A 12665-nucleotide genomic window follows, 5' to 3' on the forward strand; every position below is an offset into this window, starting at 1 on the left:
CTATTACCACTATAAGAAGAAGTGGCTTCTCTGGAGGTGATTGGAGACCATTCGATAAGAAAGAAGAAGAAGGGGGAGGAAAAAAAAAAAAAAGATAGTAGAAATCCAAGGGCTGCGGAGGAATTTCCCGGGCCCAGCGGTGAAGAGAACCCCGAGCGAGCCGGACGAGGACGACCGAGAGGGGCCGAGGGGAGCGTCCGGGGCCCGGGGGGGGGGGGGGTCGGTCTCGTCCGGCCTCGGGCCCGGCCCGCCCGCCCCCGCCGTCCGCAGGTGAGTGCAGCCCGGCCACCCGGGGGGCGCCGGCCGCGGGCCCGGGGGACTTCACCCCCTCTTTTTCTTTTTTGGCTGTTGTTCCTGACTGGGGTTTGAGGCCCGGCGTGAATGGGGGCGCTTCACTTCCGGCGGGGGGGGAGGGGAGGGGACGCCGTCATGGTGGTGGTGGTGGTGATGGGGGGGGGGCGGCCTAACTCACTTCCTGTGTTGCTGGGTGTGGAAGTGGGGGGGGGAAGGTGATGGTTTGGGGGGGGGGCGACCTGCCCATTTCCTCCGCTGGTGATAAGGTGGCGCTGGGCTTCCTTTCTACCTTCCTGGGTGGTGTTTTATGGGGGTGGGGGCGAGGGCTGTTAGTTCACCCCAGTGCCTGCGCCTCCCTGCCCCCCTCCCCCCTGTGTGTCCACGTGGAAGATGGAACCATGGGCTCCCCACACGCCCCAATAACTCCCATCGCCTTGGTTTGGTTGTGTAACGTGGTTTTCTCCCACCCCCCTCTCCCCCACTTCTCACTCCCCAGCTCAAGTTCATCCTGGACGGAATGAACTAGAATGTTCTCTGCTTGGACGTGCCACGGGAGCTCTTAGGAGGAAGGGGTTTCTTAGAGGACTGAATACTGGACACACATGGCCCCATCTTGGCTGGGGGAAAGCACCGCACTGCAATAATTCTGGTGCCATCTTAATATCACTGGTATCTTCACGTACTTGCACATTTTGTCTTGAGGCTACAGGTTTTTGCCCTGTGCCTCAGTGACAATTTCCTCAGTCTTTTTTTTTTTTAAAAAAATCTGCCTTGGAAGCTTGGGATTTTTGTTGTTTTGTTTTGTGGTGGTGGTGGTGGTGGTGTTGATGGTGTTCAGCTTTGGATCTTTATTGCTTAGGAAGGAAAAAAGCTGGGCACAAAAAGGGAGGGAAGAAAGCCGGGAGTTTGGCCTAGTGGTTAAAGTGCTTGCCTAGCATGCACGAAGACCTGGGCTCGATTCCTCGGTGCCACGTACATAGAAAAAAGCCGGAAATGGTGCTGAGGCTCAAGTGGTAGAGCTCTAGCCTTGAGAAAGCCCAAGGACAGTGCTCAGGCCCTGAGTTCAAGCCCAGGACTGGCAAAAAAAAAAAAAAAAAAGGAGGGAAGAGGATGAATAAATATCATCATGTTATCCAGTGAGCACTGTGGAAAATGGTCTGTGTATCTAACTTGTAGGCAGGGATCAGAGGAGAAACCTGGGTGAAAGAGGAGGAGAGGGTGACCTTGTCCAGAGAAAGAAATGTACTCATTACCCGACTTACAAACTAGTCCCTTCCATACAACATTTTCATAATAACAATAAAATTATATTTTAAAAAAAGCCAGGCACACTGGCTCATACCTGTAATCCTAACTACTTAGGAGGCTGAGGTTTGAGGATCACAGTTGGAAGCCAGACTGGGCAGGAAAGACTGTGAGACTCATATTCAAGAGACTAATCAGAAAACAAAACAAAAACAAGAAGTTCTGTAGCTCAAGTGGCAGAGCACTACCCTTGAGCAAAAGCTCAGGGACAGTGCCAAGGCCCTGAGTTCAATTCCCAGGACATGCAAAAAAAATCTGCCTTGGGTTGGAGGCATGGGTCAGTTGGTAGAACACTAACCATTGAGTGAAAACATCAGGTACCAAGTATGAGTCTGGGTCTTTTTTTTTTTTGAAAGATTTCATTAACACTGACTTTTACATCGTATTTCAAATGTCATGTTTAACAAACAAGTATTCAAGAAGAGAATCTACATGCAATCACTGGCACACAGATTTTAGAACTAAGTTGAGAGTTTGTATGTCATAGATACCTATCAGTCTGTATTAACATGCCTATAGAGTATATATCCCATCATAGATTTTTTATGTCTATGTAGTTATGTTTATATCTCCAAGACCATGTCAGTAACCTTGGGTACCCGAATATTGAGTCGTTGCTCTTGTACTGTTTGGATCTAATATCTACATATCAGGGATACCATGTGCCTTTTGTTCCTTTGGTCTTGACTTATCTCACTCAACATGATTCGCTCTAGATTCATCCACTTCCCTGCTAATGCCTTTATTTTACCTTGTCTGTTGGCTACTCAAAATTCCATTGTATATATGTACCACATTTTTTTGTTTCCATCTGTAGTGGGGCATCTGGATTGTTTCCATTGCTTGGCTATTGTTGATAGTGCAGAGATGAACATGGCAGTGCAGGTATCCTTATCATATCCTGGATTATGGTGCCTAGGAGTGGTATGGCTGGATCATAGGGAAAGTCTACTTTTAGTTTTTTCAAGGACCTCCAAACTGCCTTCCAGAGTGGCTGTACTAGCTTACATTCCCACCAGCAGTGCAGTAGGGTTCCTCTTTCTCCACATCCCCTCGAGCATTTGTCATTGTCTGAGTTCAGAATATTGGCCATTCTAATTAGGGTAAGGTGGTATCTTAGGGTTGTTTTTATTTACATTTCCTTTATGACCATGGATGATGAATGTTTTCTCATATTTTTAGCCATTTTTAACCTCTTCTTTTGATAAGTCTTTCTTTAGTTCCCTTGCCCATTTAGTGATTGGTTTGTTGGGTTTGGGGTGGATTAGTCTCTTGAGTTCCCTGTAGATATTGGATATTAAGCATTTGTCTGATGTATTATTGGTAAATATCTTTTCCCAGTTGATTGGCTGTCGTTCTACTTTAGTCGCTATGCCTTTGTGCAGAAACTTTTTATTTTTTGGCAATCCCCTTTGTCGAGTCTGCAATCTGTTGTGACCCTGGAACTCTGTGCTTATCCGATGTCTCTCCTACTCCTGTCATGTAGCAGTTTCAGGGTTTCAGGTCTGATATTGAGGTCTTTGATCCATTTTGAGTTAATGCTTGTGCATGGCGCAACAGGCTAGGATCAATTTTTAGTTTTCTGAGTGTGGCTGCCCAGTTTTCCCAGCACCAATAATTGAAGAGGCTGTGTTTATTCCACTGTATATCTCTGGCTCCTTTGTTGAATATAAGTTGACTATTGGTATGTGGTTCTATTTCTGGATCTTCTATTCTGTTCCATTGATCTTCTGGTCTATTTTTGTGCCAATACCATGATGTTTTTGTTATTATGGATCTATAGTAGAGTTTGAAGTCTGGTATTGTAATACCACCTGCATCGTTCTTTTTGCCTAGAATTGCTTTGGCTGTTATTACATTAAAAGTTCTTGAAAAAGGCATAGATTGACTTGAAGAGATCCTAAAACGGTTGAGGATTTCATAATGTAAGCTCCAAAAGATTTGATTCCTTCTGTATCCATACACCTGGATAATTCTTTGTTTGACAGAAGTCAAGAAATTAAAATTGAGTATTTACTGCCATCTCAGATTACAGATCCCCAAACAAAATAATTGTAATTCATTTTATCTCTTCTTAATAATTTTTCCTTTACTTAAAATGTGGAGTGACCTCGTCACCATTGCTCCTTGTTTGAAAACCACAAAGATACCTGGGTTTTGGTAACTCATACTTGTAACTCTAGCTACTGAGCAGAGGGAGATCGGAGGATCGTGGTTTGAAATCAACCAAGGCAGGAAAGTCTTATTTTCAGTTAACCAGCAAGAAGCCAGAAGGCTGTGGCTCAAGTGGTAGAGCACCAGCCTTAAAGGAAAAGCTAAAGGACAGCACCCAGGCCCTGAGTTCAAGCCCAGTCTTGGCACCAAAACAAATAAACCCACACAGAACAGGTATCATTTTAAAATTGATGTTAAACTAAATCATAAAGACGTAAAATATACCTTGTACAAATGGCTACATGTGGAAGGGTTTTTTTTGTTGTTGTTGTTGTTTTGTTATTCAGTTATTCTGGGGCTCAGAGGAAGAAGCATTTGCCCAGCATGCATGAAGTCCTGAGCTCAATTCCTAGCATTGCAGAAATAAAAGTCAGAGAGGGTGAGGAGACACTTAACTTGCATCTCCAGCACAACAAACTTTAAAATCAGTTCTTTTGAAAGATTGCCACAGTAAGCTGACTAAAAAAGATGAGTAAATGACCCTGTGTTGTTCCTAACAGAAGACTAGGGCTGTAGACTATCCTTAGTAGTTCCTAATTGGCTCAAGAGAAAATGTACGATATTTTCTATATAGATACAGATATATATATATATATATATATATGATCACCTACAGTATTAGGAATTGCTTGAAGTATGGAAAGATTGTAGACTAAATGAGAAAGAGAAAATACTGTTAAAATACTGATGGAAGGCAGGTACCAGTGGCTTATTCCTGTAATCCTAGCTACTCAGGAGACTGAGATCTGAGGATCGTGGTTCAAAACCAGCCTGAGCAGGAAAGTCTGTGAGACTCTTATCTCCAGTGAACCACCAAAAAGCCAGAAGTGGTGGTGTGGCTCAAAGTGGCTCAAAGCTCAGGGACAGAACCCAGGCCCTGAGTTCAAGCCCCCTGGACCGATGTATAAAAATATTTATTTATAGTTATATCCATAAATACATACACACTGAGGTTCAATAGCATTGCCTTTTGGACCCTGTCTTTGGAAAGCAAAGGAGTTTATTAAATTGGCCCTCAAGATACTCCATGGAAGACATGCAGTGTAATAGAAATAAGAAAAATGGCTGCAGCTGAAAGACTTGAGAAGCTTGAAGAACTGTCTGTCGAAAAGGAAGCAATATATAAAGTACATATCTGGAAGAAGATGTGTTGTGATAAGTGACAGTTATTCATTGGCGCCATCAGAGAAGAAATATTAGAAAAGCTTGTGACAAATAGAAAAGAGAAGTCTAGGGAGCCTCTTCTCATTTTAAAGTGCTGCTGTAAAGGAGCCATCTTCCAAGATGGTGTGGTATTTTTTTTTAATGCCTTTCATTGCATTTCTCTTTGCATTTTATAATAAAAGGATGTCAAATTTAAGGGAGAGAAAAAAAACTTCTGTAAATACCCAAAGAGACTGAGATCTGGTTGGAAGCCAGCCTGGGCAGAGAAGTCCAGTCTACTCCATCTCCAAAATAATCAGCAAAAAGCCAAGCTGGAAATGTGGCTCAAATGGTAGAGCACCAGCCAAGTGCACAAACAAACCAAGCAGACAGGCATGAGGCTTAAGTTCAAATTCCAGTACAGGCCAAAACCATAAAAACGAGGTGGTCTACCTGTAGGATTTCATTATTTCAGTAAAAGTTCAGTGCCTGTCACTGCCCTGAGGACTTCAAATACAGAAAATGCCTAAATCCTCTTGGCATTTACTTTCCTTGTTTGAATAGGTTCCCACCCCTCCACCCCCACTCTGCCCTTCATATTCTAAAATAATGCCTACCTTTTGATCACTTTTCAAACTGGTTTAGGATGCAGTCCTAAATTTGAGCTCTCTTGATCTTGATCTCTAAGCCATCTTCAAGCCAGTTGTGAATGTTTTATTCAATTAATGCATGCAACATGATCCTGCCATTTAATTCCTTTGTACTGTCTGAATAAATAAGCGTGAATAGAGGGGGAAAGCCAGAGGCCAAATTAAAAACTAGTCTTCCTATCTTGCTGCCCTCCCTGAGCCTCAGTTTCCCTGAGTCTAAATGGAGTTGTTTGATGGGGAAAAGGAAATAATATGTAAATCACCTGTCACAATCTCCTGGTGCTAGGAGATTAATAAATGCTGTTATGGAAGCCACAGGCTTGCTTCAGGTATGCCGGTCATTGTGGGATTTGTGGATGGGTCTGCTTTAAGCCTCGCACACCAGGAAATGGTAGTTCCTCATTTCCCTCAGGGAAGTAGAAATGGCTCAGGCTGGGACTGGAGATGTGGGAAGGAGGAGGTAAGGGCAGAAGTGAGCATAGCATCTGGTTGTCCTGTTTCTTAATGAAGCAGGCTGTGAGGCGAATGGTTAGATTACAGTGGGTAAAGATACCTGAGGACCTAGAGGACGTTTCCAGTTGGTTTGTTTTTGTCAGGTCAGGGATATGGTGAGTAGACCTTTTGGGTTTGAGCCTTTTTTTTTTTTTTTTTTTTTTTTGGTATTTTTTGGGGGTACTGGGGAGTAAACGTATGGCTTCCTTCTTGCTAAGTTTCTACTACTTTGAGCCCTTTTGTTTTTATTTTGGTTGGCAGGGAAGGTTGGAGTGGTGGTGGTGATAAAATAGGGCCTTACCCAGATTGGCCTTGAACTGATGGTCTTCCTGCTTCCACCCCCAAGGTAGCCGGGATTGTTCCCCCGTGGTTGAGTGTCTGTGTGACTTCATTCAGATATTGGAAGCACCAGGAGTTAAGCAATCAAATAGCAATCAGCATGACGTTACTGGAGACAGTGGGAGAGCAGTAGACGGGGATGCTAGCATGTGATTCTGAAACGATCCCCCAGATGATTGAAGTAGAGGAATCTTAATGGGAAGGAGCTGAGGACAGTGACTTGGGAAAGGCAGTACAAATCAAGGTATTCATTTGGAGACGTATTTTAGTACCGTTAATGTGTCAGGCACTATTAAATAAAACTATCTGAATTATTTTCTTAGGTTCTCAGAGTATAGGCATGTTTTAATCCTCAGTGCAATACTTATGGCTCCCTGAAAGATAGTAATAATTTTTTATGACACAAGCCATTTTTTCCCCCTCTTCAGAACTGGGAATGGAAACCTAGGGCCTTGCAGGTGTTAGGCAAGCATCCTACAATTGAGCTATAGCCTCCGACTTTCTGATTTTGTTTTTCAAGTGAAGTCTGTCATTTGTAGCCCAGACCAACCTCCCACTCATGATTCTCCTGCCTCCACCTTCTGTGTGTTGAGATTACAGGCATATGCCTCCTCATCAAGCATGCTGGGGCTTGAGCTTAGAGCCTTGCCCTGTCCCACGTGAGCCTTTCCTTTATTCCTTTTTGCTTCAGTAATTTTTCTGCTAGTACTTGCATTGGGATTGCTTGGACTATTCAGGCTTGGTGTTTAGCTGGGATGATAGGCCTATACCATCAGGCCCACCTTTTTTTTTTTTTTTTAGATAAAATCTCCCAAAGTTTGTACCCTTGCCAGCACACTTTGCTCATCATGGGCGCCACAAGGAGAATCTCAGGTGTGAGCCATCATTTCTAGACCTCATATGTTATATTAATTCTCATGATTTGGCACTCTGTACTTGGGAAAATTGAGGCTGTGAAGTTAGTTCACGTGTTCAGTCTCTTCAGCAGCAAATGTTAGAGGCCTTTGGTGTCCGCATTGGAATTTGCCCACTAAGGACTGCATTGGAGGAGGGTCCTGGCCATACATGCAGCACAGGGCCTGATAGGCTACATCGAAAATACACACAGTGGGCTCCCACTGCCACCAAAGCAAAACATACCCCTTCTTAAGCAGAACATGACTATGTAATATTCAGAAGATGGAAGTAGATTCTTTCCAAACAAATTTACACTGGACTGGAGGCCTGGCTCAAATGGTAGAGCACTAGCTATGAGTAAAAGAGCCAGCTCGCCTGTCATTATCCCCCCCCCCCCAGAAAAAAAACAAATCAGGACTATAAACCAGTGTCATGTTTGAATTCTGACTGTAGTTAGGTAAATTAAATCTCAGTTTGTAAACAGGCAGGCAGGGCTCAAGATTACATGCTACTTATTAACCTTTATGACTTGATTTTACTGTTCATGAAAACAGTAGCTTAGATGAGTGTTTCACAATTAATAGATGTATCATTCTTTAAAAAGATTGTATCTCCGTGTGCCTTAAAACAGTAATAAAGATCCACATACCACATTACTGACTGGCTAGTAATAGGCAAGAATGATAATACTGAAGATCAAGTTGAATCTGACATACCAGACAGATTCTTTGTAACCTACACTTTTATGACTTTAGAGTAGATAACCCCAAAGAAAGGAAGATTGAGAAATGGGAGTATTATTAAAGTTACAGATCTTTGTTTATCAAGACATATTCCTCTCAGATGCCTTTCAACAAATGAGTAGATGGGTAAAATGTGATACATATGTATATACACACAATGGAATTTTAGGTGTCCATTAGAAAGAATAAGTATATAATTTTCAAGAAATGGATGAGTCTAGAACAAATCCTGCTAAGTAAGATAAGCCAAGCTCAGAGAGAAAGAGTGCTTGTTTTCTCTCATATATGAAAGTAGATCTAAAATAGAACTAGGCATGACAACCTGTACTGCAGATGCCGTCACACACTGGCTGTTGTCCATAGGAGAGAAACCCAAAGGGGGAGCTTCTCTGAACATTTAACATACAATTTATCTAAACAAATCCCAGGAAATGGAAACATACTGGGTGTTCCTAGCCATGTGTGATGTTTACAAATGATTAGTGAGACTCCCGGCATGCTGCCAGGCGCAGGGACCGTTTCACGGGTGTGGACTGTGCCCTGGGACTGCACAGGGACATTTCCTTCATCTGCTTTCGTACCTGTCACGCAGTTGCTCTTTGTAAAACACGCTGAGCACTGAGGGTGAAGCTGGGAGGTAGGTTCTTATTAGCCAGACTTGTCTGCGCTGAGCTAAATTGGCGGTGGTGGCCAGGTTTATTTATCTAAGCTCCTACAGAGAAATACAGCATTTCTTAGATTGGAGTTCTTAAACTCTAGGCAGAAAGTTCTCAGTGGGAGTGTTGGCTAAGTAATTTGTCCTCTTTTTCAAGAATCGAATTAAAAACAAACATTTGGTGGCAGTGCCAAGGAAGATAGTCCTATTGCATTTGCTTGTCTCTAGATGGACAGTCTTGTGAGGATAAAGGCTCGAAGCTGTCTTAGTCATCAGTATGCCACAGGCTCTCAGGGTAAGTGTATGATATACCTTTATTATTAATTGTGTGTGTGTGTGCTGGTTCTAGGGCTTGAACTCTGGGCCTGAATACTGTCCCTTAGCTTTTCCACTCAAGGTTAGCACTCTTGCCACTTGAGCTACAGCTCTACTTCCAGCTTTTTGGTGGCTAATAGGAGATAAGAGTCTTACAGATTAGGCTTCAAACCTCAGTCCTCAGATCTCAGCCTCCAGAGTAGCTAGGATTTACAGGTGAGAGCCACAGGTACCTGGCCTCGACATATCTTTAAAACATGTAGGTCTATTGTGATTTGATATTACAAGATAGGCTGGATTTTCTTAAATGCCTTGTTTGCTTTCTCTATCTTAGACCTAGTTTTTCCACTAAATTGTTTTAAAAGCTGATTTTAGAGAAATGAGATGCTTAATTGTGTATATGGTAGAAAATGTTAAGTTCAGCATGGCACAGGAGACACTTACCTCCAATTAATCACTAGAAAATGGGAAGTGGGGCTGTGGCTCAAGGAGTAGAGAGGTAGCCTTGAGCTGAAGAGCTCAAGGATAGCACCCAGGCCCAGAGTTCAAGCCCTGTGACCCACCAGAAAAGAAAAGAGAAAGAAAATGTTAAGTAATTTGGAATAGTTTCCATACTGTTTTCTCAGAACCTAGGGGGAAAACATTCCAGTTTATTACCAGTTTTAGACTAGGTAAACTTCATTTCAAGAGAAAGTATTTTAGAGGTTTGTCGTGGTTTGTAATGTACCATGAGGGTTTTTTTTTGGTTTTTGGTTTGTTTGTTTGTTTGTTTGTTTGTTTGCCAGTCCTGGGCTTAAGCTCAGGGCCTGAGCACTGTCCTTGGAATTTTCTCAAGGCTAGAGCTCTACCACTTAAGCCTTAGCACCACTTCCAGCTTTTTTCTATGTACGTGGTACCAAGGAATCAAACCCAGATCTTCATGTATGCTAGGCAAGCACTCTACCACTAGGCCAAACTCCCGGCCCCAAGTCTTGGTATAATACTTAGAAATGCTATGTACCAAAAGGACATGGAATATATAATAACAGGTTCAGAGCACTGGTGGGGCAGGGGATTAAAGAATGAGAGTTTGGAATGCTTAGCAAAGACCAAGTTTCTAACTTTAGTATTATTTATTCTACCTTTAGCAAAATTGTTATTCTCACTTTGTGAAATAACTTTAAACCTCTACCTAATTATTGATAGTTGCAAATTTGCCAAAAATTCTATCCTGGGGTCAGTACAACCCAAAGCTCTTGGTTGGAGGCATGGTTCACATGGTAGAGCACCCGCCAAAAGCAAGTATAAGATGGAGTCTCGGACCAAAATAAAAACAAAAAACAAAACCCTGGAAGCTCCTAACTAGTTTTATTTGCTGCCATGTCTTAACTAATGCTATATTTGCTACAACCACATTTAAAATGGAGATCAGGGAAGGTGGCAGAGTTACCTAGCATGCATGGAGCTCTGGGTTTGATTCCTCAGTGCCATATACACAGAAAAGCCATTAGTGGCACTGTGGCTTAAGCATTAGAGCTGAGTTCAAGGCTCAAGATTGAAATAAATAAATAATAAAATGGAGGCCAGTGCCTGTAGTACTGGTGAGAGTATGACGAATATTGAAGTATTTTCCATGGTACTATATAGTATTATGTGGTAGATTTAGGTGGATAAAGGAAATTTAAGCATAGATGTCTCTTGTATATCTGGAAGGTTTACTCAACCTACTTGCCATTTTAGAGACTGTATTAAATCATTGTAATCGAATAGGTTTTGTGTTCATTTCTAAAAGGGGGCAAGAACAGCTTTATCTTGCCAGAAATACAATATTAGTGACTAGCCATTTATTTCCTAGCAGAACAAACTGCTTGCATAATTCTCATTGGCAGACCCTTCTCCCCAGTGTTTAATTAAAATCTCTCTCTAGCAATACATGGTATTGGAGATAGTGTATAGATTCATTTAGGTACACAAAATGACTTGAACCAATTCTTTGTGGCCTTCCGCCGTGTGTGTGTGTGTGTGTGTGTGTGTGTGTGTGTGTGTGTGTGTGTGTGTGTGTGTGTTCTGGGCACCGTCCCTGTGCTTTTTTGTTTCAGCCACAGCTCCACTTCTAGCTTTTGGGGTGGTTAATTGGGAATAAGAGTCTCAGGGACTTTGCTGTCCAGGCTGGCTTCAAACCTCACTCTTCAGATCTCTGCGTCCCTGAGTAGCTAGGATTACAGATGTGAGCTACCAACAATTGTGATACCTCCAAGCTACCAATTGTGATATCTCCAAACATGCATATAATAGGCAATAGGCTTCGATTGGATTTGCCCATCTTTCTGTAACTATGACCCTTTCAGTAGAGGGATTTCTAAAACAAGTTTAATGTTTGTGTTAAAAGCCTTAGCACCATAGACATTGCAACTCATCTTTTGATTATAGATTAATGCCCAGCATGCAATAATGCAGGTGCAAAGGGGAACCAAGCGCTATTCACATCCTTTCCTGTAGACAAGGGGTCTTAGGTGGGTAGTGGAGTTTGCAGGTATAAACGCATCCTTGGTTTAACAATTAGAAGATGTCCAGCCAATGATGAGACAGTAAATTTTTTTTTGCCAATCCTGGGCTTGAACTCAGGGCCTGAGCACTGTCCTTGGACTTTCTCAAGGCTAGAGCTCTACAGCTTGATCCTCAGCACCACTTCTTGCTTTTTTCTATGTATGTGGTACCGAGGATCAAACCCGGGTCTTCATGCATGCTAGGCAAGCACTCTAAAAGTAGGCCAAACTCATGGCCCCATAGTTTTTTGTTTCAATATTGTTAATTATTCTTTCACTTCTAAGGCAAGCTTTCACCACTATCTTTACCCAGGCTGACCTTGAACTTGCCATTCTTCTGGGTTTCTGCTACTACAGCAGTCTTTTCTGTACCTAGAAGACTATGCGATCAAATAACAGTTGATCATCACCCAATAGAATATTTGAAGGCAAGAATCTCGAAACATTTTCAAATAGAGTAAGCGGAGATAAGTCAGCCATCATTTTGTGAACTGTTTAAGAAAACAGTATCATCCTATAATGATTATAAGAGATTTCTTCCTCCTACGTCCTTAAATTGTTAATTAAATTGTTTTCTTTTCTTTCTTTTTTTTTCTTCCCAAACTGTGCTTCCCCTAGAAACAGAAAAGGCTGGGTTTTCCCTGGTATCTGCACCTCTTCAGCTAGGCTTTGCATGTATTGTCTGACTACTTAATAAATATTCATAGAAAACAAATTGTAACCAGTGCTCTAAAGTTCTCCGCTATAATCTATAATAGTCTGTTCTGCACTCTTCTGTCTTTGTGGTTCAAGCACGTCACATCAACCCAAAACTTATAGCCCACTTATTACAATGGTGCTGACATGTTTTGGGGACTCTGTGAAAGGAAGATTGAAGCATTGCTGGCATCGGGGACTCTTGGCTGGTTTTACAGCTACCTTCCCTTCCTTGGCAGTGCATGCATGAAGTGCTGCGTAGTCACTCACTTTCCGGAGGTCTTGGAGTTGATGGCAAAAGACATGTATTGTGGGAAAGAAGATAGATGCTATAATAACAGGCACATATCGCAGGAAAGATGATGGATGCTATAATAAAGACAGTTGTGAGAGGGAT

The 12665-nt window shown here is 42.3% G+C and overlaps 1 protein-coding gene across 4 annotated transcripts in view; it reads left to right on the forward strand.

Annotated features, from left to right (window-relative positions):
* The window catches only part of Hmg20a (high mobility group 20A), a 55318-nt gene that overhangs the window by 463 nt on the left and 42190 nt on the right, over nucleotides 1-12665 (forward strand). Inside the window, exon 1 of one of the 4 annotated variants that reach the window (XM_090321718.1) lies at nucleotides 8922-9027. The exons of 1 other annotated variant lie outside the window; for it this stretch is intronic. The gene's annotated coding sequence lies outside the window, so the exon portion shown is untranslated. Of the gene's footprint in view, nucleotides 1-8921; nucleotides 9028-12665 lie in introns of those variants that run through there. 2 more of the 4 variants (XM_090321717.1, XM_090321715.1) reach the window with 2 other exon arrangements.

This window comes from Megascapheus bottae, chromosome 30 (assembly GCF_031878675.1).
Source record: "Megascapheus bottae isolate mThoBot1 chromosome 30, mThoBot2.hap1, whole genome shotgun sequence".
NCBI lineage: Eukaryota > Metazoa > Chordata > Mammalia > Rodentia > Geomyidae > Megascapheus > Megascapheus bottae.